Source organism: Prionailurus viverrinus, chromosome B1 (assembly GCF_022837055.1).
Source record: "Prionailurus viverrinus isolate Anna chromosome B1, UM_Priviv_1.0, whole genome shotgun sequence".
Taxonomy (NCBI): domain Eukaryota; kingdom Metazoa; phylum Chordata; class Mammalia; order Carnivora; family Felidae; genus Prionailurus; species Prionailurus viverrinus.
Genome location: NC_062564.1, coordinates 166,542,967 through 166,567,911, shown reverse-complemented (window position 1 = coordinate 166,567,911; position 24,945 = coordinate 166,542,967). Strand labels below are relative to the sequence as shown.

The 24,945-nt window shown below is 38.2% G+C and overlaps 1 protein-coding gene across 2 annotated transcripts in view; it reads left to right on the top strand.

Moving 5' to 3' along the window:
• GABRB1 (gamma-aminobutyric acid type A receptor subunit beta1) overlaps window positions 1-24,945 on the top strand; it is a 376,991-nt gene that overhangs the window by 205,250 nt on the left and 146,796 nt on the right. The gene's annotated exons all lie outside the window — the stretch shown is intronic.

Sequence of the window (24,945 nt, the reverse complement as noted above, 5' to 3'; positions counted from 1 at the left end):
CCACACAGGATAGCATCCTGGGGCATGGAGGAAAATGGATAAAGGGTGGAGAGTAGGTCTGGAAGGGCAAATGGGAATATCAAACACACTTTCTAACTCTATTGTACTGTGCCTTAGGTATCATCAGTTTTGGTTTAATGGATCTCACAAGCCTGACCCAAGTAGATAACACAACTAGAACTCTCTTGTTGTCAGTATAGATGTATATATTCATAGTGTGGTGGAGAAAGAGGAAGGAGGATATATTGAGGAAAAGTAGAAGGAGTCTCTTAAAACTCCCGTACGTTACCCATAAGGAGACAATTGAAGTTACTATGCATTTAATTCAGGAACAAGTATCTGATAGTTGTGTTTCTTTAAGGGAATTATCCTTGACCAGAGATATTTATTACATAATGTTATAGAACATTGGTTCTTTCTGTCCTTGGATTCAACCCACTGAAACACTCTTTATCAGTGAGGCCGAGTCACAATGAGATTCTTGTAGAATAATGGAGTTGACAAGGCAAAGGCTAGAAGTCAGATTCATGTATGTGAGATGGAGCAAATTATTTTACCCCTCAAATGAGCCCAATTTCTTCTCCAAATGGGTATAACAACATCAGTTGTCTGTAGAGTGCCAGGCACTGTGCGGGTGCAGTGGGTATTCATATACCCATTTTACAGATGAAGAAACTGACACTTAGAGAGGTGAAATAATTCCCACAGCTAATAAGTGGTGGAGTTAGGATTGGAATCTAGTCTGTCCAACTTCAAAACTCTATATCTTAATCACTATGCCAAACTCTAGTTCAAATGACTTTTGGGAAATTAAGTAAACTAAATTATTTGGAGTGTCTGACTCAAATGTGACAGATATATGAGGCTGAATGCATGTTTGCTGAAAGAAGTTGAATGAATGAATGAAATTCATGCTGAATGCCCACTAGGTATTTTTATAGTTTATTTTATAAGAAAGGCCCAGTGTATGTTAAGGATAGGAGACAGAGAGAGAAGTAATATTTGTCACTGACTGAACCACATGCGTTAGATACGCAAAGGTTATTGAATGGCTTGTGTGACATCCAAGTATCAGATAATTCTATATTGATTTCTAGAAAGAAAATGAGAATGTCCAAGCAAAAATGGAGTTTCAGTAACCATATCTGTGGTATGCTGAATTTAATGTCCCCTCAAAGGTAAAGTCACTTCCTCATCCTTGGAACCTGTGTACATTACCTTATGTGGCAAAAGTGTAAATATTACTTTATAATGCAAACAATGCGACTAAGTTAAAAATTGTAAGAGTTGCTCATCTTGGCACAGAGGTGGACCCAAATGCAATCACACGTATCCTTAAGAGAGAGAAGCAGAGGACACTTTGAGATAGACACACATAGAGAAAAAGGTGATGTGAAAACAAGGGCAGATAATTGGAGTGATGCAGCCATAAGTTTAAATATCTATTTATTTTTGAGAGAGAAAGAGTTGGGGAGAGGCAGACAGTGGATCTGAAGTGGGACCGTGCTGAGATTAGTGAGCCTAATGTGGGGCTTGAACTCGCAAACCATGAGATCAGGACCTGAGCTGAAGTTGGTGGCTCAAGTGACTGAGCCACCCTGGTGCCCCAGTGCGGCCATAGGTTTAAAAATGCTTATCTTCAGAAGTCACCAGAAACTGGAAGAGACAAGGAGGGGATTCTCCACTGGCTTCTGGAGGGAGTGTGGCCCTGCCACAACACCTTGGTTTTAGGGATTTGGCCTCCAGAACTGTAGGGAATAAATTTCTGTTGTTTTAAGCCTCCAAATGTGTGGTAATTTGTTGCAACAGCAATAGAAAATGAATACAATGTGCTTACAAGTGATTCTTTATTGGATTGTATTAGCTTTCAAAGGAAACAATTGGCAAAATAAATTATTGCCACTATAATAAAGCCTGAATTCTACAGAAAAAAAATATTGTTATAAAAATAAGGAAACCCCAACATTTTGTTGAAGACCTACTTTTCATTTCCCCAAAGCCTCAAAGCTAGCTAAGAGAGAGAGGGTGTTGCCAATGAATTATGTGAGCGTGTGGTGTGGGGGAGGGTTAGGTGACAGGAAGGAAGAAAGCTGAGTCTGGAAGTAGGCACTGTCACTGGGGAGCTAAATGCTGCTGGAGGGGATGCCCACTGGATCTTCCCATAAACCACAACTTGGAGCACAATGCCATGATTACCTCAGAAAATGATTTAAAGGAAAAAAAAAAAAGGCCACTCAAATCCATGCACAGAAGTAAGAAGGAACTCTAATCATTTCAGTGAAAGGGTTTTTTTTGACAGATATGGTAGTGGGGAGACAGAGTATATTTAATGCACTCCCCACCCCTTGGAAGAGCAAAAATTTCAGTGATTATGACAGGTTTGGTTCCAGGCCAGAGAGATATCCTTTGAGGGAAGTGACCAGGATCACAGTTCAATGGGTCAAATCAAAGAAGGCATAAACACCAATGCCTAACATTGAACTTGTTGTGTATTTTCTCTCATGCATCTATTTCTCCCACAATAATGTGAAGACTGGGGTCCATTCCATTGATTAAAAATCCCAGTGTCTAGGGGCACCTGGGTGGCTGAGTCAGTTGAGCATCTGACTCTTGATCTCAGCTCGGTCTTGATCTCAGAGTCGTGAGTTCAAGCCCTACACTGGGTGTAGATCCTACCTACAAAAAGAAAAGAAAGAGAAAAGAGAAGAGAAGAGAAGAGAAGAGAAGAGAAAAGAAGAGAAAAAAAGAAAAGAGAAGAGAAGAGAAGAGAAGAGAAAGAAAAGAAAAGAAAAGAAAAGAAAAGAAAAGAAAGAAAAGAAATCCTAGCATCTAAAACAATGCCTGGAACATGGTGAGTATTCACCAATTGTTTGTTGAAAGAATAAACTTCCAGTGAAACCCACCTTGGGCATTTATGCTATTGGAGAAGGGTCCATTATATGGAATTTGGCCTTCATTGTCTTAGGAACACATACTGAATATCCCATGGAAGGCAGCCAAAGAGATGCCCAATTTCATATAATAGACCCTCATTTGAGGCTTCAGTCAGACTGGGACTCTTGTCAGGGCTGGAATTATAAAGTAAAGAGGCTTTAAGGTCTTCCGTACCTACCAATTCAGTCTGAAGTTAGAAACTGTGGGGCTAGGGATAAGGTTCAAAATGTTGCACCAGAAGCAGAAATTCTTGAGTCCCAATCCTTTGTTCCTTCCTAAAGCCACACAGGCACTGGTGAGGCTTTAGAAGCTACTGGAAAATTCATAGCAATTAACTAACAATTAAGGCATTTGTATTAAAACAACAGTGAATGATGTTTGGTGAAATTGATTTTTCCATAAGAGAAGTTTAAAATAAATTAGCTATTTCAAGAGAATCATGGCTGTCAGCAAATAGAAATGTCATATGCTTAACTCAAATCACAGTAATGCTCTGTGTTAGTCATCTGACTTCTTTGGGTCTCCGTTCGTTCATTTATTAAAGGAGGAGATTGAAAAAAATAATTATAGCCATGTCATAATCACCAATGGTCTAGCAACCTATGACTCAATCACTAAAAGCTGGAAATGTTCTGCTTCTATGATGATAAATCACTCCCTTAGTGCTGTAAATGTACTTAGAAGCAAATCAAAATTTACTGGATAGCAGTGGAAATTAGTCTATTATATGGTGCTTTTTATTATTGGAAAACACAAAGTAACAATGCAGCCATTACCTAGGAAGTGGGGACTCTTGGAGACAGACAAATCTAATGAATTTGAGGGACCAGGTTAGCTTTTTGTATTGACCAGAGAGATACTGTGAGCTCTTTGAGTACGTGAACTGTGTTTACACCATGCCTGGAACATAATGGTAGGTACTCATGCCCTCTGTGAAAGCCTATTGTTAGGCCTTTATTTCCAGACACAGACATGATGAGGAAAATCACAATTATCTGTAAATTTTTGGCATTGTATCCATGTTCAACTCTGTTGGAGTTTCAATAAAGGTTTTCCAAGGCAACTGATGATGCTCATAATTACATTCAGTACATTGTATTTTTAAAATACTGTATCCAAGTTCCAAGTATCTTTAAACCCTTCCTGTAGAGCTTCTTATTCTTTCCAACAGTTGCCTACAAAATAATAGGTTATTATCCTTCTAGCCTACAGATAGAGGAAGCAAATTATAAACATGACTGTACATTGGGGTTTTGTCCAGGGTATTAGAGTTAACTTCTGTATCACCTGTTCCAACAGTGTCAGGGTCAAGGTCCTTCCTGGTGCTTTAAACAAGTGTCCAACTCTAAACTTTTCTTCACAGCCTCACACACAGCAGTCATGAGCTGGGTCCTCAAGGATGATAATATTGACTTCTGATATTTCTTTCATGGAGATCAACAGGAACTCCTAAAGGCCAAATTCAGATAACTATTTTTAATTCTCATTCTATTTAGGCACATCTTACATATTTACATATTTATGTATTTTCCCTGTTCTTTGGCTTTTGAGATAGAACTTTCGTACGTCTTCTCTTTACTTTATTGACTGTCTTTCACCCTCTAGCAATCCTTCAAATTTTAATCTTCTCCAGGTTCCTATACCAACTTTTCTCATTTGGCCCATCAGTGATCCCCTACTCTTGTGACTTTGAAAAAAAAAACATTTTTTTTTTTTTGCTGAAAACTTTGACCCATCATCTGACCCCAAACTCAATTACACATATTCCCATCTGGACTCCCTGCACTTACCTCACATCTTAAGTTCTAAGATGGAACTTGTAGTCTTCCCTTGTAAGTCTGCTTCATCTTCAACATGATACACTTCCACTATTCCCCCCCACATCATTCCAACATCTTCATCAGACTAACTCTACTTCTAGAGGTAGAAGTTATCAAATTCTTCAGATTCCCCTTTGAAAAATGCTTTTCTAATTCCTTTTCTTGTCTCCATGCCTGCTTCCTCTGCCATAACTCAGATTATCACCACCTTTTTTGTGTGCTTTTATAACTCTACTCTTCTTCCTACTGTTTCTCTCCCTACTTTTGACCATTCTCTATATTGCTGCCAGAGTCCCTTCCCTCCAAAATGACGCTAACCGTATTTCTCTCTTACTTGAAAACTTCGCTGAGCCTCCAGAACCTTCGATAATTTGAAATAAAATTCTCACTTCTGCACTGATATGAATGGGTTGACAATCTCATTCCAACTCCTTTCTGGCAACATCTTTTGCTTCTCTTTGCAAACACTTAGTGCTACTGGCATTGAGCTTCCTTACTCCCTTCTCATATCCAAATCTTTTCAAGATTCTATTTCTTTTAACATATTTTTTTTCATGATGTATGTAACTTCTCAATAAAATAGTTTCTTATTTGGGGCACCTGGGTGGCTCAGTGTGTGAAGCGTCTGACACTTGATTTCAGCTCAGGTCATGATCTCACAGTTCGTGAGATCAAGCCCCACATCAGCTCTGCACTGACAGCATGGAGCCTGTTTGGGATTCTCTCTCCCTCTCTCTCTGTGCCTCTCCTCCATGCTCTCTCTCTCATTCCCTCAAAATAAATAAATTTTTTAAAAAATAAAGTATTTCTTATTTTTTGAGGATTGATTAGTTGCTCCTGTTCTCAGAGACTTTGGATCTTATGTATATAAGTACCGTGTACTATACTATAATTTTTCAATTTATGTCAGTTCACACCACTAGACTATATTATCAATTTTTAGGTACAAGGTTCTTGACAAATCCAAAAAATGGAACATAATATGCCGTACATTTTAGCAATTATGTGCTAAATACATATTGTAGTGTTTTTTTGTTTTCTTTTTAAAAAGCTGTAGTTTCAAATCGTGCAAATGCTAAGCATGCCAGACATTGATAGCTTATAAACTTTGGGGAAAAGTATATAACATCACTAACATACTATTGAAGAATAAACTCCACTGTCTTGTGTTCTTCCCTAGAATATTCACTTTTTGAAACCTATGGTGTGACACAGTAATAAGAAAAATATGATCCTAGAACATTCTTTTCACTGGTTTTAACAGAAGATTTCCTTGAGAGTGATGAATTACTTTGAATGCAAGCTATGCAGTTGTTCATAAGACCTTAATAAAACTTAAAAGTTCTAAAGCATAATGCAGTGTTTCATCACTCTGAAATATGGCAGGGACTCCATCACTTTAAGATTTGTTATGCTTCCCCAAGTTCAAAAACAAATGCTCTTTTATATTACCTTGGCTTCATTATTTGAAAAAATTCTATTGTCTACTACTTTTATAGAAAATTTTTATTGCTATCCTTGTTTTGTAAGACTTTGTTGATGTTAAGATTGCTGGCTTAAACTTGTGACCTAATTCAGAGCATTTTAAAAGGAAGAAAAAATTCTCCCTTTAGTAACATCTTTGATCTGAGCAGGTTTTGATATTGCCACGCACACAATTGAAATTCTCCTTTCATTCTATCAACATAGCCAGATTTGGGCATAAATATTGGTGTTGCTACATTCCCTATTTTCAATTTGTTCTTAAGCAGCAGTCATTGAGAAAGTGCAAATGAGAACTATGGGTAAGGTCTTTGGAAACATGGAAAAAGGAACAATTCATTGTGACTGAACATAATGGAAGATAAACATCTTATCTTAAAAGTCAATATAATTAAACTGCACTGCTTTATTTGATAAATGGAATAAAATACCAATTCCAGTTTTCATAGGATATTCTAAGACACTTTAAAGGTAAACATCTTCAAAACCATTTATATATTAATGCATAAGCAGCAGGCAAGAAGCATGAAGAAAATAGAGCTCAATAGATAGACAGACAGACATAGCTACACACAGGTGATTGATGATAGACTTGCTTATTAATTTTACAAAGGTTTTAACACAACAACTCCAAATGTTGTTAGACTTTTAAAAATCAGGAGTAAACACTCAATGGAATAAAAACTAGGGTTTTAAAATATATTTATTCTTTATGACCATTTGAGCAAAGAACAACATAACGGTGGGTAATTTTTCATAGTTTTTTGCCTAATTAGATATTCTTATGAAGAGTCATGAATTTGGACTTATATTTCACATTTTACACTGCAATAACTACTGAATCAAAGAACATATAACATTTTGTAAAATATAAAAAGAAGCATAATAGCACATTTAAATATGAAGAAAGAGAAATTCAGGCCATTCAAAGAATGAAGATTATTAGAGACAAAATATGCCTGACCATACAAAGATAAGTTTTTGTAAGCTAAAATGCAGTAAACTTAAAATAGCAGAATTAGGAAAATATAACAGATGAACATAATAGATAAACACTTGCTATTTGAAATATATATAAAACTGAGATTAATAGATATGGTCAGTATACAGATTCTGTTTAAGAAATGATCAAAAAATAATACACAAATGGAGAAATACAGGAAGTTAGCTAGTATTTGAGAAATCTACCTCCATTCTAAGAAAAAAAATTTAACTCCATTAAATGATTTTAGAAGCATTGTACTTTGATTTTAAAAAAGTGATTTTTTAACAAGCCCTAGTGTTGGTGAAGATGTAACAGAAAAGGTAGTCCTATAAATGTCATTTGAAAATGAATAATGTCAGCCCTTTAAAAGTAATATGGCATTAGAATAGGCTCTGAGAATTCACTTATGGTCTTTCTCTGAATAGCCCCATTTCAGCGAAATAAACTGAGAATGGAAAACTAAAATAATTCATTTATTCTGAATGCAAAATTGAAAACATCATAAGTTCTGAAAAGTAATGGAATGGTTAAGTAAAGAGTCTATTAATAAAATGCTATCATATAAAGTAATCAATATGTGAGCTATGACAGTGCTAGGAAATGTTAACATAAAATTTTATTAAGAGTAAAAGGCTCATTAGACCAGACAGAATGAACAGACATATACAGAACATTCCATCCAAGAGCAACACAATACAGATTTTTCTCAAGTGCAGATGGAACATTCTCCAGGATAGATTATACATGAAACCACAACACAAGTCTTAACAAATTTAAGAAGATTGAAAGTATATCAAGCATTCCTTTTAAACCATAATGGTATGAAACTAGAAATCAGTTACAGAAAGAAAGCTAGAAAATTCACAAAAATGTGGAGATTAAACAATATCCAAAATTAAAGAGGTAGAAGCCTCAATGTAAATATCAAACAGATACCAATATTTTGATTGTCCTAATTCTTTTCTCAAAAGGGGAAACATGAGCTAAAAACTAAGCAGACATGGAGTCCTCAGCTGTGGTGGGAAGAGATTGAGAAACATCAGTTGGGGACATAAGTTCACGGTCATTGACCAAATTGTGGCTCAGAGTATTTTATTTTTCTGGCACAGCTTTTGTTTTATTTGTTATTGTTTTGTTTTGTCCTGTCATGATGTAATTTTGAATTGAATTATGACATAGACTAAAACAGTAAAATGCAGACATAGAGTAAAACCAATATTAAATGTTCAGTTCGATGCAGTTTTACAAATCTGTACATCCATGTATCTACCCCAGATCAAGATGTTGAATAATTTTCAACATCCTAGATGATTCTTTGTAACCCTTTCCAAACAATATCCCAGCCCAAAAAATAACCATTATTCTGACTTCTGTCATCATCTATTGGTTTTGCTTGTTCTCAAACTTTAATAAGTCAAATCACATGGTCTTTTTAAAAATTTTTTTAATGTTTATTTATTTTTGAGAGAGCGAGAGACAGAGCATGAGCAGGGGAGGGGCAGAGAGAGAGGGACACACAGACTCAGAAGCAGGCTCCAGGATGTCAGTACAGAGCCCGATGTGGGGCTCGAACTCACAAACTGTGAGATCATGACCTGAGCCGAAGTTGGACACCCAACCAACTGAACCACCCAGGCGTCCCAAATCACACAGTCTTTAATCCTTTGCATGTGTTTTCTTTCAAATCAGCATAACATCTGTGAGGGTCATTCATGTTATTGAATGTATCAGTACTTCATTTTTATGGCTGTGTAATATTCCGTTGTATGAATATACCATGTTTTAATTATCCATTTTCCTATTACTGGATTTCTTTGGGCTACTTCCCAGATTTTGGTAGTTATAAATAAATTTGCTTCTAAATGACTTTCGGTGAACATACACAGTCGTACCTCTTGGATAGATACATAGGAACAGAATGGCTGAGATGAGGGCTAGGCGTGTGTTTTGCTTCGGTAGATTCTGGCACATTTGGGAGAAAAATAAATTAGCAATGGGCCTGTCCAGTTACAAACAGGCTCTATCACCTCTGCAGCCTTATTTATCTGTGTTGCTTGGTCCAGAAGGGCTTTTCGTTTGCAACTTCTGCCAGAAAAAGAACTTAGCACACTGATTCATCTAAAATTATAAACGTCAAATTTCCAGTGGTAATGGCTTTTAAGTATTTCAGCCAAAGAAAGGCAGAATCGTTAAAGTACAGTCAACCCATCTTCTCAGACAAAGGTTACTTCAAAGTCAAGAGCAGTCGTTGTTTTTCACGTTCCCCGCGATGCGCGCAGGGTATACAGTGTCCCGCGCTCCCCGGCCTTCCTCGCTCAGCATTCAGCCTCGCGCTCTGTGCCCGGGCTCTGCCTCATGAGCTGCCTAATTGGCCGTGCTCACTTCATACGGCCACAGGGCCCAGCGCTCGGGCCAAGGCAATCATCTTTGAGCACATTTCTACTACAAGGATCTTTCCTTTTCTTGTATTTCACTTAATAAAATTAGTCACTACACATGGTGGATTAGCAGCCGCTCAGCTTCCTCGGATTTACATGAATTTATTCTCAGTGGAGAGATCAAGAGGCAATTTATTCAGTTCCTGGCCTTGTTAGGAGTTCCCATCATCCGACCCTGTAGCTCTGTCTGAATAGCATGTTTGTGATTATTTATTATTTGGGATGATTCTTCCCACTTTTGCAGGCAGCTACTAGGAGATCATTTCCTGATTGGAAATTTTTCTGAGCTGGTTTTAAAAGAGCAAGAGGGAGCAAGAGAATAAAAGGTAGAAGTTTTTAATAGTGGACTTAAATGTCAAAATTTTGACTGAGCATAGAACTCCTCCCGAAGCCTTTATTTTTGACAAAGCGATTAGCAGGATATTTCTCCATGTGATAAGAGCTGTGCTTTCGAGTAGACTGTATCTATACATTGTGTACACATAGTTAATAAGTGGAGGATTCAGTTTTTCAGGAGTGGTAGAAATTAGCATTGTACTGGCCTACAGCTACAGTGAGAGAAGAGGCAGTCTTTCTGGACATCTAGGCCAAATGGAAGCTAAACAGGAGGGAAAATCTAATCGTGTACAACCATCCTTGCTCCTTTCATGTCCAGAGATATTTTTGTAGCTCCACAGTTGAAAAGAGCTGCATCTGAAATCACCAAGAGCTTGAATGTAAAGACACCTTTTCTTTCTGGCCTCTGCATATATGAAGAGGCTAGGCAAGTAATTTACAAGTTCAGTGGCTTTTTTTTTTTAAGTTTATTTATTTATTTCAAGAAAGAGATAGCACAAGTCGGGAGGGACCGAGAGGGAGAGGGAGAGAGGATCCCAAGCAGGCTTCCACGCTGCCAGTGCAGAGCCATATGTGGGGCTCAAACCCATGAAGCTGAAGGATCATGACCTGAGCTGAAACCAAGAGTCGGATGCTTAACTGACTGAGCCACCCCGAAGACCCAAGTAATTTACATATCCAATGCCTTATTCTTCTCACCTATAAAATGAGCGTGACAGCAATACCAATCTCAAAGGACTCTGGTGGGGATTAAGTGGAATCAGGCCTTGCAGGAGCACAGCACTTGGTGGCATTTGCTAATATCCACTTTCATCATTATTGTGACTGTTCTTGTACTTGCTTTCTTCTCCTTCTCCCTCATCCTACTCCTGTTCTTCCTCCTCCAGCCTCCAAGTCCTAGGTAAAAGAACCACAAACTGTACATTAAGCTAGCCTCTGTGATTAGAAAGAGCCACAGACAACCCAGATGTCTACACGCTAGCCTTCTTTTGTTATTGTTGTAGGTAATACATCAGCGTTCGCCATTTCCCTTGCAGATCAGTTTCAGACTTTTGCAATTCAAAAAGCTATTGCTTCTTGTGTTTTAGCTGTGCAGCCTCATTTGTAGCTTTACAGGTTATCCTCCCAGTGAAAGAAACTGAAAATCTGTGTACAGTGACTTCTTATGGTGGGTGGCAACAATACAGCTTTTGTACTGAAAATTACTTTTTCTTCTTTTTTCTCCAAAGTGATTTGGGCTCAGAGGAAAGGTGATAAAATATCGTAGGATAAGGTTGGTATGTTCATTCCTCCCTCCTTTTGCCACATTAGAGAATGTTAGCCAGCTTAAGGGATTATTATACATTAGCACTGACTGATGAGAGGAATGTTGAGGTCATGTGGTCTTGCCCACAGTTCTGTGGGAGAAAATCACACACGTGCCTACCTGACCGTGAAGTTAGCAGACTGGCACACTGTAGGTGTGCTCTCACCTTGACCCTCTGTATGCTCCAAGCTTGCATCACCCTGTAGAAAATTTTCACCAGCAATCTTTGCTCACCATCAACACCCTTACTGGAATGTTGGTAATCATTGGCTTAACTTCTTACCTCTTAGATGCTGGAATCAAACTCCCAGAAAGGTCACCTCCTCATCCACCTAGCAATGTCCAAGGGTTCCTAAACTTTTACCTCCAACTTCCCCTTGCAGACGAGGAAACATGAATTACAAAGACACTTTTTAATGTTTGTATAACACATATCTTATTTCCGTTGATTACAGAAAGTATGGGCCTGCCTCCTTGAGAGTTTTAAAGATACTATTCTCTGTAAGAAATTTCATAGGCTATCTTCACTTAATTTTTTTTTCTGCATCCAGTATGCTAAAGTGTAAAAGTGCACTATTTTCTAATATAACCAAGTAATAAAAAATGGATCAAGTGCCCAGTATTAACATTTTACAGGTAGCCTATCATTTTTGCTTTCTAATTCCAAGTTCTCAGTTACTCAGGGAGAGATGTGGAGATGCTGATGTTCAATTATTCCGCATTTAAAACAGTCACGTAAGGAATTGCCAATTTTCCTTGCTCCCTGGAAAACTTTTTAGGGAATCTGGATGTTACTAAGGGATTTGAAAAGAAGAGGGAACAAGATTTATATACCTCCAGAAAATTGGGGCAGTGAGGGCTGGCTGCAATAGACAGCAGTCTACACACACAGTAGCCAACAATATGACACGGCTCCGTGAGACCAGACAGAGAGCTACATGTGCAACAAGGAAAGTAGTTGATAAGATCTAAAACATGATGACACAAAATTCCCAAATACTTGAGCTGGCCCACGAGGGTACCGTGTTGAGTTTTAACCACCATATTTTTACATTTGGCACCATGAAGAGCATTGTGCATGCTCTGGTCTTTCCACTGAAAGAGAGAGAGAGAGACAGAGAGGCAGAGTCAGCACAGTAATGCTCTGAAGGAATATCTAAGAGACTATTACCAGTGGTTCCCTTTGCTTTTAATTGTATTTATTTACTGTTCAGATTCCTTACCATGTCTACAAAACTATCTTTATTAAAAATAAAATTGAGCGATTTTTTTAAATTTTTTTTAAAGGTTTTATTTATTTTTGACAGAGAGAGAGCATGAGGGGGTGAGGGGCAGAGAGAGAGGGAGACACAGAATCCAAAGTAGGCTCCAGGCTCTGAGCTGTCAGCACAGAGCCCAACACAGGGCTTGAACTCTCAAACTGTGAGATCATGACCTGAGCTGAAGTCGGACGCTCAACTGACTGAGCCACCCAGGCGCCCCAAAATTGAGAGATTTTTTAAAATCACTTGGAGAAATTCAAAAAGGTGATAACAAAAATAATAATAATAATACCAAACACCTTTGTAGTGCTTGATATATACCAGACACTGCTCTAAGAACTTAACATAGATTGGCTGTTTGGGGTGACTGCGTGGCCTAGTTGGTTAAGCGTCTGGCTTGGGCTCAGGTCATGATCTCACGGTTCGAGCCCTGTGTTAGGCTCTGTACTGACCACTCAGAGCCTGGATCCTGCTTGGAATTCTGTGTATCCCTCTCTCTCTGCTCCTCCCCCACTCATGCTCTGTCTCTCTCGCTCTCAAAAATAAATAATAAATATTTTTTTTTTGAATTTTAAATATATAGAGAGAGATTGGCCATTTAATTCTCATAATAACCTTATCATACCATTTTACAGATGAGCAAAGTGATGTACAAAGAGGCTAAGTAACTTGACCCAAGTCAAATGGAAACCATGATTTAAAACAAGGCAGTGCAGCTCCAGGTTCTGGGCTATTGAACAAATATATCGTAAAGTAATTAAGTTAAAGGAAGAAGGCTGAAAGATAGTGTGATTTTTATCTGTATGCATATGAGAAATTTAAAAAGGTAGGGAAGTTTGTTAGTTGTTTAGGTCCACAGAGAACCCCATTCGTAAAACGTAAGCTCTAATTAAAGCAGAAAGAAATGAAATTTAGTATTTGAAAGAATTTGACCTCAGTTGAAGAAACTCTGGAATGGCAAAACAGGAAGATGACTTTGAAAACATGGGTTTCTTTATTATTAAAAATATCTCTGTAGGGTAATTACAGTAATTAAACTTTCCATCTTCACCATTACCATTGTCTTCTTTGTAATCTAATATCTCTCTATCTCTAATTCCATTTCCTTACTCTTATTTACAAATTGTTCCCCTCCACTGATCAAGTATATTCAAATGCCTTAAGGGATACTAACTTGAACACTATCCACCCTCCTTTATTACAGTAACAATTTCATTTGATTGGCCCCATTACTCCTATAAGGATGAAATTAAGATGATTAAATAAAACATATAAAACGAATCATTAGGGTTGTCTATGTGAAGTTCATACAGGAAAACTAATGGAGATTTTTGAGTTTCACTTTCTTAGGACACAATTTTCCAGTACATAAGGAAAAGGCCATAATAGTCATGTTTTCCGAGGAAATGCCATAATGAAATTTCTTTAGTGAAATAGCTAATGGACTGGTAATTGTGTACTTTATTGAATATGCCAGTACTTATCATTAATGTGATCCATAAAATGAAAAGTATCTTTTACTTTATTGAGATTAGAGTAGCAAATGAGCTAACAATGCTTGCAAATTAAAATCTAGGCTATAGCACTGACAATGGGGGGGGGCATATTATTTTAAAAAGAAGGAAAGTATTGAAACTTTAAAGTGGTGATTTTGTAAATGTGGTAGATCATTTTCTCTCTGAGTTGTGACTAAGGTCCATGATCAAGAAGATTGAATCTTGCCACTTCTGCGCCAGAGAATCTACTATCACAGAACCTCCCTACCTTTAGTGAGAGATCAAATTAGGAGAGGCTTTCTCAGGAGTCCTGATATCCCTTATGCCCACCCCATCATACATTCACCAGTCCCACAAAGTGCACATGACATTTTTCTCTTGCTGGAATATATGTGATGGAAGATGCTCTCATTCGCACAAAATAGATTGTAATTTTTGCACAATTCCTTGCCCCAAACCTATATTGCCCACCTTCCCCTCCTCCCTTTACCAAAGCACAATGAAATGCCAAAATCTGGAAGAAACATTATTATATAGATAACCTTGATTCCTTCTCAATGTATGCAAGGATAATTCATAAATAAAACCTATTATAGGTATTTTAAACCGTATTTGTAGCAAACCCATACCTAATCAATGTGAAAGAAATAGTCTGTCATGACACTGTGGGGAAGAACTGACACTGGACCATGTCATAGTAAATCTGCCATTTGCCTAGTGACTAATTGAAATTATACATCATTGCCTACAAGACAAAAATGTTCTCCTTTCTCGCTGTTCTTTGTTTGAATTAAAAAGGGAATCCTTGAGAGAAAAATAGAGGCGATTTCTTTCTCTGTGTTTCAAAGACAATATGATGTTTAAGTATCTGATCTTGGAGGTCAGGCAGACCTGAGTTCCAATCCTGGCTCTGCTATTTGCTAGATTTGTAATCCTGAACAAGTTACATAACGCTTTTGAGTTTTGGTTTCTTCATCTACAAAATGAAGCCCATTAAACAGAGTCAAATCATTAACTGTTATTAGTAGGAGAAGAAGTAGTTATTCATCATTGTCTGGCACATTTTCAGGAAAAATCTGATTACATAAAAGTTCCTTCCTTTCTCCTAAAAACTTCATCAACCTTTCTGAATAAATATTTGTAGAAAAACTTTTCCCAAAAAGTCGCCATGAGAATTAGTTTCATTCTTTTCAAACATGGTGGTCATATAAACAAATAGTTATTTAGATTCAGGGGAACTAAACTTAATTTGTTACAACTAGTCAGCAAGTCAATCCTGGAGTCTTTGCTGCTTAAAATGAGTCTTGAAGATGAAATAAGTAGAATTGCCATTCCAGGAAGAGACTCCCAGCATAACCCAAGATGAAGAGGCATAGCAATGGATCTCAAAATTGAATGTGTCCCAGAATGACCAGGAGACTTTGTTAAAGCATAAATTTTTGGACCTCAGCCCCAGAGTTCCTGGTTAAATAAGTTTCAGATAAAGCCCAAGAACTTACTGTTCTAATGATTTCTAGTTGACTCTGATTCCACCGGCCTGGGGCCACATTCTGAGAAGCATTGGAACAGGATGATGTACTGGGGGACTGCAGAGACTGTGCTTTGTTGCTGATGAAGTGGTGCAATGAGCACATAGCCAGAGATGGACCAGAAGAGACAGATAGAACCCAGATCATGAAGCAACTTGGACATCTACTGAGGGATAGAAGTTTAGTCCAAGGCCCAATTTGGAAGGATCACTGCTATAGGAATAGATTGGGGAGTGGGAAGCCTGAGGCCTAGTTGGTCAGTTGAGAAGTTAGTGTAATCATCCAAGGAAGAGATGCTGGGGCTTGAGTTAAGTCAACGTGGGAACAAAATGAAACAGACAGAGCTTGATGATGTATGTGGTAAAAGGATGGAAGGAGCCTGGTTTGAAGATGCTCTTCAAGGACTCAATCCATAATAAACTATGTAAACTATAATAGTTCTAATTATATGTCAGAAATTGTTTTTTAATTACTCCAGATGTTTAAACCCATAATAAAATAGAACAGGTTTGAAAAAATGTAATATGTTCCAACCATTTTAGCAATCTCTATCCATTTAGTAAATGATTACCAAAGTATAACAATGATAGTAGTGTGGAGTTTCCTCAAAAAATTAAAAATAGATCTACCCTATGACCCAGCAATAGCACTGCTAGGAATTTACCCAAGGGATACAGGAGTGCTGATGCATAGGGGCACTTGTACTTCTATGTTTATAGCAGCACTTTCAACAATAGCCAGATTATGGAAAGAGCCTAAATGTCCATCAACTGATGAATGGATAAAGAAATTGTGGTTTATATACACAATGGAATACTACTTGGCAATGAGAAAGAATGAAATCTGGCCATTTGTAGCAACGTGGATGGAACTGGAGAGTATTATGCTAAGTGAAATAAGTCAGGCAGACAAAGACAGATACCTTATGTTTTCACTTCTATGTGGATCCTGAGAAAATTAGCAGAAGGCCAGGGGGAAGGGGAAGGAGGATAAAAAGAGTTACAGAGAGGGAAGGAGGCAAACCATAAGAGACTCTTAAATACTGAGAACAAACTGAGGGTTGATGGGGTATGGGGGAGAGGGGAAAGTGGGTGATGGGCATTGAGGAGGGCACCTGTTGGGATGAGCACTGGGTGTTGAATGGAAACCAATTTGACAATAAATTGTGTGTGTGTGTGTGTGTGTGTGTGTGTGTGTGTGTACACAATGATAGTTAATGTGTATTTAGTGCTTGCTTTGCACTAGGAACTCTCCTGCACACTCAGTATTTTACTTAATTCTCACCACACTCTAGAGTGGGCACTATGATTAGCCCCACGTTACAAATGTGGAAACATGGCTCATAAGTTAGAACATTTCCTGTTTCAGACAGCTTTCATGTGCCCCTCCAAAGCCACTCTCCATTCTTTTCTATCTGCTTTCTGCCATAGGAAGCTGACCTGTGTGTACAAGCTTCCATGTGGGTTTAGCCAATAGGAGAACCTGGCAGGAGACCAGAGGTAGGGAACAGAGTGAGGTCAGGTTTTATTCCCTCCTCACATGTTGTCTCACACTGGCTATGTTCCTCAACAAAATGCCATAGATCTCTGAATGTGGCCCTGTCTACACAGCTTTCTCCTTCCTGGTTCCAGAAACTAATTTTTCTCCTCTTCCTTTCGGGTTTAGGAGTAGTAACACCTCTTCTGTTCCTATGACCAAGGTACCACACTAGCTGTTGTAGTTTTCTTGCAAAATGCTTACACTTTTAAATGAGTCCCTTTATGACAGTATCACTAAATTATCCCATGTTGAACAGTCAAGGAATATAGGGAAAGGGTACAGGAGGCAGGGATTCAAAATCCCACAGTCTGACTTTAGACACCAAGTTCCTAGAGTCTGCTGAAGTTGGGGAGAGGGAAGGAGAAAAGCTTGGTCAGTAGTGTCTCTTCTCCTGTATTTTGGAACTGAGTCTAGACAAAGGCAAAGAACCATCTGGTTAAATAGATTTCTACAAATCAAGAAAAGCTGAGAGTCCGAAAAAAGATTAGTGAAAAATCTATTCCTTGTCCTTTTGACCAGTTCACCCTAATTGGGAAAGAAAAGAAGAGTTTCTACATGGCCCTCAACATCTTTATATGACAGCAACAGGATGTTTAAAAATAGATAGGGTTTTAAGTAACATCATTATGAAGATACTAAGTGGGAACCGTTGGTTTTCTCAATCTCACATCACACTCCAGTGCCTGCCCCTTCCATCAGCAAGACAAGGAATTAAAATAGTGTGGTGAGCAAAATGAGACAGGATGGAGTCAAAGCTTCTGCGAAGTTTCTAAAGGGGCTGTTTAAACTAACAACCTTGTACATGATGTAGGTGACTATTTTTTTTTAATGGGTGACGGAGGAGAAGCACCATTCTGGAGATTAGCTTTTTATTCTCTCATATTCATATCCTGTTTAGTTAAAAGAACTCATTTTCTTGCAGTGTGTGGTATCATATTCCTGATTATAGAGTGTCATATATAGTGATACATACAGTTATATGTAACTAAAGTTAATATACATGAAATCTTCAGAAAACAGATGGATGTTCAACTTTCCAAAACTGATTAGAATTGTTAATCAGAGTTCAGAGAAGAGATAGTCATAGCCAAGATACCAGCTCCATCAGCTTGTGATGATTTCCTTAACATCCTAACAAGCCCCATATCGCTATCCTAACAGTAGATAAGCTTAACCATGCAGCTACCATTTTACATTTAAATATATTAGTTCCTGAGGCACCTGGATGGGTCAGTTGGTTAAGCGTCTGACAGGCTCAGGCCAAGATCTCAAGGTCCGTGAGTTCAGGCCCCACATCGGGCTCTGTGGTGACAGCCCAGAGCCTGGAGCCTGCTTCAGATTCTGTGTCTCCCTCTCTCTTTCTGCCCCTCCCTCACTCATGCTCACTCTCTCGCTCTCTCTCTCTCACTCTCGCTCTCTCTCTCTCAAAAATAAGCATTATAAATAAATAAATAAATAAATAAATAAGTTCCTTAGCCCAGAAATCAAAAGCTATGGAGATGTTGCTGTAAAATTAAATGTTAGATAGTGAAAATTCACATGGTAATGTGACCACCACTGAGAAAATAATAAAAGACTTGAGAAAATGAGAACAAATAAAAGTCATTAGATGTAGCAAACCTAGTTTTTCCAGAAGTTATAAAGCACAAATAAATATATATATATTACAAAGGAAGTTTAAAATTTTTAAACTCAAAAGAAAAATACACTTATCAAGACTTGATTTCTTAATGAATTACAATATTAAGTGTATTTCATTTATGTACACAAAATAACATGCAATTTTCTATAAAACCACTGTGATAATCACATTCAATACATAGATGGTCAAAACAGTTCAATTTCTTTTCCCAGAAATAATCTTATTAAATTAGAAATGAGTGATATACCAATGCACTGTAAAATCTAGATCTCTTGACTCTAAGCCCAGGATTATTATCAATCTAGTAAATTTCTATTCTAACAAATTACACAGAAACCATTAATAAAATGTCTTAGCTCCCATATGTCTACCCAACTTGTTTCCTTGGCTTTAATTAACTTTCTACTTGTTCCTTGGCCTTAAGGTCATGCCCATATGCAGCTGACTTAAGTGGACTGCCCCTTTAAATGAGACTTTCATTGCAGCCATTGATGTAATCAATTCAGTCCCCACAGCCAAACTGATCATTGCAGCAACAGACATCCATCTTTGAGACAGCTACATTTAACAATCCCAGCATGCCGCTGTCGATTTACTTTTAGCCACTGACAAGTCTGGCCCTCACCTTGGGCAAGCTTTCCCAGACTAGAAAGAATGATGCAGTTGGTCCAAAATTTCAGGGCTAATGATGTGAATGATCCATCAGTTTATAATTATAACTGTGTCAAATGAGAGGATGTGGGGGGACCAAAACTGTGAAAGTAATGAGTAAACCAAACCTGGTCACTAAAACCATTAACTTTTTCTGGGGCGCCTGGGTGGCTTGGTCGGTTAAGCGTCCAACTTCGGCTCCGGTCATGATCTCACGGTTCGTGGGTTTGAGCCCTGCGTCGGGCTCTGTGCTGACAGCTCAGAGCCTGGAGCCTGTTTCAGATTCTGTGCCTCCCTCTCTCTCTGTCCCTCCCCTGTTCATGCTCTGTCAACCTCTCTGTCTCAAAAATAAATAAATGTTAAAAAAAAATTTTAAAACCATTAACTTTTTCTTCTGTAATATTTGTAAGGCTTATTTGTGTTTTAGAAATAGTTAACGTGTATTGTACCCTGTATGAGCAAGGCAGTGTTGTGGGTTACTTTTTTTTTCCCCCATCTGCTATTTCATTCAATCCTCTCAACATCCCAAGTTCTGTTTTTTACTCCTACTGTTTCATTCGGTTCTTTTGACATCCTACAAAGTATTATTAACAGCAGTTTATAATGAGGCTATGGAAAGTTAAATAAAGTCACGTAACAAGTGGCTAAGTTAGGATTCAAACTCACATCTGAAAGGTAACATTGAGTAACATTTTAGTATTATAAACTTTTCCAGTCATAGCTAAGGTCATAATGACTTCCCATTCTAGTGATAAACACATCAATCTTTGTGTCTCATTTTTCTAGTTTTCTCAACCCCAGCTCCTACTAAACCTTACAGAAAGGTTGAAATTTATTCCAAATTATTAATAATGGGAAGGAGCTTAAAAAATTAACAAGAATTGAAGTTTTTAAATTTTTTAAAAATATTTATTTATTTTTGAGAGAGAGAGACAAGACTGTGAGCAGGGAAGGGGGAGAGAGAACAGGAGACAGAATCTGAAGCAGGCTTCAGGCTCCATGCTATCAGTGCAGAGCCTGATGTGGGGCTTGAGCCCACAAGCTGTGAGATAATGACCTGGGCCGAAGACGGATGCTTAACCAACTGAGCCACCCAGGCGCCCCAAGAATTGAGTTTTTAAGGCAAAATTAAGTCTGATTTGAAGCACATAGAGAGAGACTTAATTAAGGGAGGCAAGGGGGATTTCTTTGAACTCTTAAAATGACCCATTGGTAGTCACCTTCTCGGGAATGTAGGCAGCTGATATGAGTACAGAGACAAGTTAAAAAAAAAAAAAAAGTCACCATGAAGGGCAGGTGATTAATACTATCTCAGAAAGGGCAGAGACCAATCACTTGCATGTTTGACTCAGCACTTCACTTTGAAGGCTTCTTAAATATTCAACCACTAACTCATTTCAAAAATGTGAACTTGGGAGGTGGGGATCTGGTTAAATATGGAGGAATAAACACAAGTCTATTTCTTCCCAGACTTTTCACATTAGCAAAATGAAAGAGGAAAAATAAAAGTAGTATAAACCCTCAATGGCAAAACAGAAAGAAACAAACATACAAAAAAAAAAAAAAAAAGGAAAGGGGACAACAGTAGAAAAGAAGGAAAGAATATAGATAAAAATTTTATAGGTAGGAAGTTGGTGAAGGAGAGATCACTGACTTAGTGGGGAAGAGAAAGCTAAACTCTTATATAAGTGCCACAGTAAATAATGACGAGGCAAAAAATACACCCCTCAGGTATCTCAACACTCGGGTTTGGGGCACAATGTTCCATGAAATGTCAGGGCAGAGCTTAGGGCTGAAGATAGCAAAGTGGAAAGGCTTTATAAAAAGAAGTTAGGCCCAGGGGTGCCTGGGTGGCTCAGTTGGTTGAGTGACTGACTTAGGCTCAGGTCACCATCTCACAGCTCGTGAGTTTGAGTCCTGCGTCGGGCTCTGTGCTGACAGCTTGGGGCCTAGAGCCTGCTTCTGATTCTGTGTCTCTCTCTCTCTGCCACTAACCCACTCGCATTCTGTCTCTCTCTCTCTCAATCTCTCTCTTTCAAAAATAAATAAACATAAAAAAAATTTTTTTTTAAAGAAGAAGAAGAAGTTAGACCCAGATTTCTTCCTGCAACACTTGCTACCAGGCAACTATCCATCCCCAACTTTCAAAGACTAGAAGAGTTTTATTCTCTTATGAAAATGAACCAGAGAATTTGGACTCACATTCCCCCTGTGATGGGGCCATGGTGAGTTACTAAAAGAGATAGCAGGCAATTAAATGAAAGTCTCAGTAGTTTCTTACTGGAACTCCCAGCCCCATTCCCACACATCTGCTCACAGACTATTGGTAACCCAGGGTATATCTACTGCTTGAAGATTTGTCTCTAAAAAAATTTCAGAGGAAACTTGCAATTAGTAACATAGATGATGGTCTCTGAATGCAAAAAGCTAGTCTTAAATTCAGTCCATCAGCTGAGAAGCCAGGCACAGCTTTTAAATGACTAGCTCTCCAAATGAACAAACAGCAAATAGTAAGGGCAACAGCAATTTGAAGATAAAGCAATTTGAAGAAATCCTTCTATGTGGGACATAGAGGAGGGGGAATGGAATTTAGAAGAAACAGAGCCAGCACAAAGGACAAAAAATAATTTCAAACAGGAAAGAATTTAAAAATATATCCATAAACAGAAAGAAAAGATTATATCCATAAACACACAAATGGGATGCAAATGGGATACACAAATGTAAAAATTTTATAGCTCTGGGGAAAAACTGTCCATGAAAGAGTAGAACAAATAAGCAAGAAAACTTCAGAGAAAGTGGAATGAAAAGCAAACAGATGGACAATGAAAGAGAAAAAAAAAAAAATAGGAAATTCAAGTGTTAAGAGGTCAAGCATCACAGCAACAGTTTCGTAAAGAAGGAAAAAAATTAGTGGTTCCTGGGTGGCTCAGTGGGTTAAGCATCAGACTCTTGATTTGGGCTCAGGTCATGATCTCCCGGTTTGTGAGTTTGAGCCCCATGTTGGGCTCTGTGCCAACAATATGGAGACTGCTTGGGATTCTCTCTCTCTCTCTCTCTCTCTCTCTCTCTTCTCTCCCCCACTCATGCTGTCTTTTTCTCTCAAAGTAAATAAATAAATAAATGAATAAAGAAAGAAAGAAAACTAATTTAAAAAAAAAGAATGAAAAAAGTTAAAAGGAAGAAATCCTCAAATTAACTCAGGAAATTTTCACAGACTGAAAAAATTAAGTTTCCAGGCTGAAAGAGTTCCCCAAATTCCCCAGATGAGTAAATGAAAGAGACACATTCCAAGGACCATCACAAAGAATTTACAACCTCCAGGAGATAAATGAAATTCATGAAAGCTCCCAGGAAGGAAATGTAAGTCATATCCGAAGAATAGGAATTAGAATGACAGCTGATTTCTCATCAGCAGAACTAGAATCTAGAGGTACTAGTGGGAAAGTACCTTCAAAATTCTGAGGACAAATTATTTCACCCTAGAATTCTATATATGATAAATCATGGAGAATAATGATATTTTTTGATATTCAAGACCAAATAAAATTTACCTCCATTTGTACGCTTTCTTTTATATATATATTTTATAATGTTCATCTATTTTTGAAAGAGAGACAGAATGAGAGTTGGGAAGGGACAGAGAGAGAGGGAGACACAGAGTCTGAAGCAGGCTCCAGTTCTGGGCTGTCAGCACAGAGCCAGATGCAGGGCTCAAACCCACAAACCACTAGATAGTGACCTGAGCCAAAGTCGATGCTTAACTGACTGAGCCACCCAGGCGCCCCACCATTTATATGCTTTCTTAGAAAATTGCTGTAGAATATCCTACAGCAAAATGAAATAACAAACTGAAATAATAAACTAAAGTAATAATAGCAATAATGATCATCATAATAAAGAGACACATGCAATCTAAGTAAGACAATAGGAGAACCCAATAGGAAAGAAAATGTGACATGTGAGAAATCTGCAGATGACTAATGTGCACCAAACATGGAAGGCAGCCAGCCCAGAGAGGGACAAAAAGAGCTGTGAGAGGGGACAACGTGGCTGTGGGCATGGAGTGGGGGCACTGTTTGAAAAATTAAAGACAGTCCAAATATCCATGTGACAAAGAGCAATAGCATTTGAAAAACATGTAAAAGCAGTTTTAAAGTTTTTATTAATTTATTTTGAGAGAAAGAGAGAGTGACAGAACGAGCGGGAGAGGGGCAGACACAGAGGGGGACAGAGGATCCAAAGCAGGCTCTGTGCTGACGGAAGAGACCCCAATGAGGGGCTCAGACTCGCAAAACATGAGACCATGACGTGAGCTGAAGTTCGACCCTTAACCAACTGACCCACCCAGATGTCCCAAAACGGGATAAATTTTTTAAATGAGGAAATCAATAAAATCAAAGAACACAACTTGTACAAGAAAGGAAATAACAAATATGGTACACTACTTGGCTCACGGTGAGCAGTATTTATCTAAGTGTAATAATACAAACACTAACCCCTAATTGAAACAGGTGTGTATATATATATATATATATATATATATATATAATTACATAAATAACATATATGATAATAGCATAATTATATGATTAATGTAACAATTATTGCATTGATAGATATAAATTTTATCTATACATATAAGTTTTGTGGTAAAATAAAGGAGGGGGGTATAAGAAAGCTGAATATTCAACTATGGTAAGAGGAAGGCAGTAGAAAATAGTGGTTTTGGTTTAGTAAAAAATATACATAATTGGTGTTTGCCCTTGGTTCCTGGCATGAACCTTCAACCCCTTCAAATTTTCTCAGTGACAGGAGTATGTCTTGTTATGCATAAAGACGTGTTTCTTTCCAACACGTGTTATTTTATACTCATGAGATGGGACCCTAAATAACTTCAGGATGGGGGTTGGTCAGCAGAAAAAAACAGGTGACGAGAGCAGTGGAACTTTCAGCCCCATCTCCCAACCTCCAGAGATTGAGTTCAATCATATAGCCAATGGTAGTAATCAATCGTGTCTATGGAAACCTTGAATAAAAACTCTGGACAGCTAGGCTCGGGGTTTCCAGGTTGGTGACATCGATGTGCTGAGAGATGGCATGCCCAGATTCCACTGGGAGAGGGCATCGAAGCTCTGGGTCCTTCCCACACTTCCATCCCTCAAGACCTTGCCCTATACATCTCTCCCATTTGGCTGTTCCTGAGCTGTATCCTTCATAATAAAACTGTAACTTAAGTATAGTGCTCTGAGTAAGTTCTGTGAGATGGGTAGCCCACCAAATCTTTGAACCTAAAAGGGGCTTGTGAGGACTTCCAAATTTGTAGTGAACCAGGAAGAACTGTAGGTAGAGTGGGGACATCTAGGATTTGCAACTGGCATCTGAAATGGAGGAAATCATGGGTGACTGAGCCCCTCAACCTGTGGGGTCTGTACTAACTCAAACTTTAATGGATTTGTGAGACACTAAGTTGCTGTCGGAGAATTGGATGTTGCAAGCACAGTGGTCAAACAAAATGTTCAGAA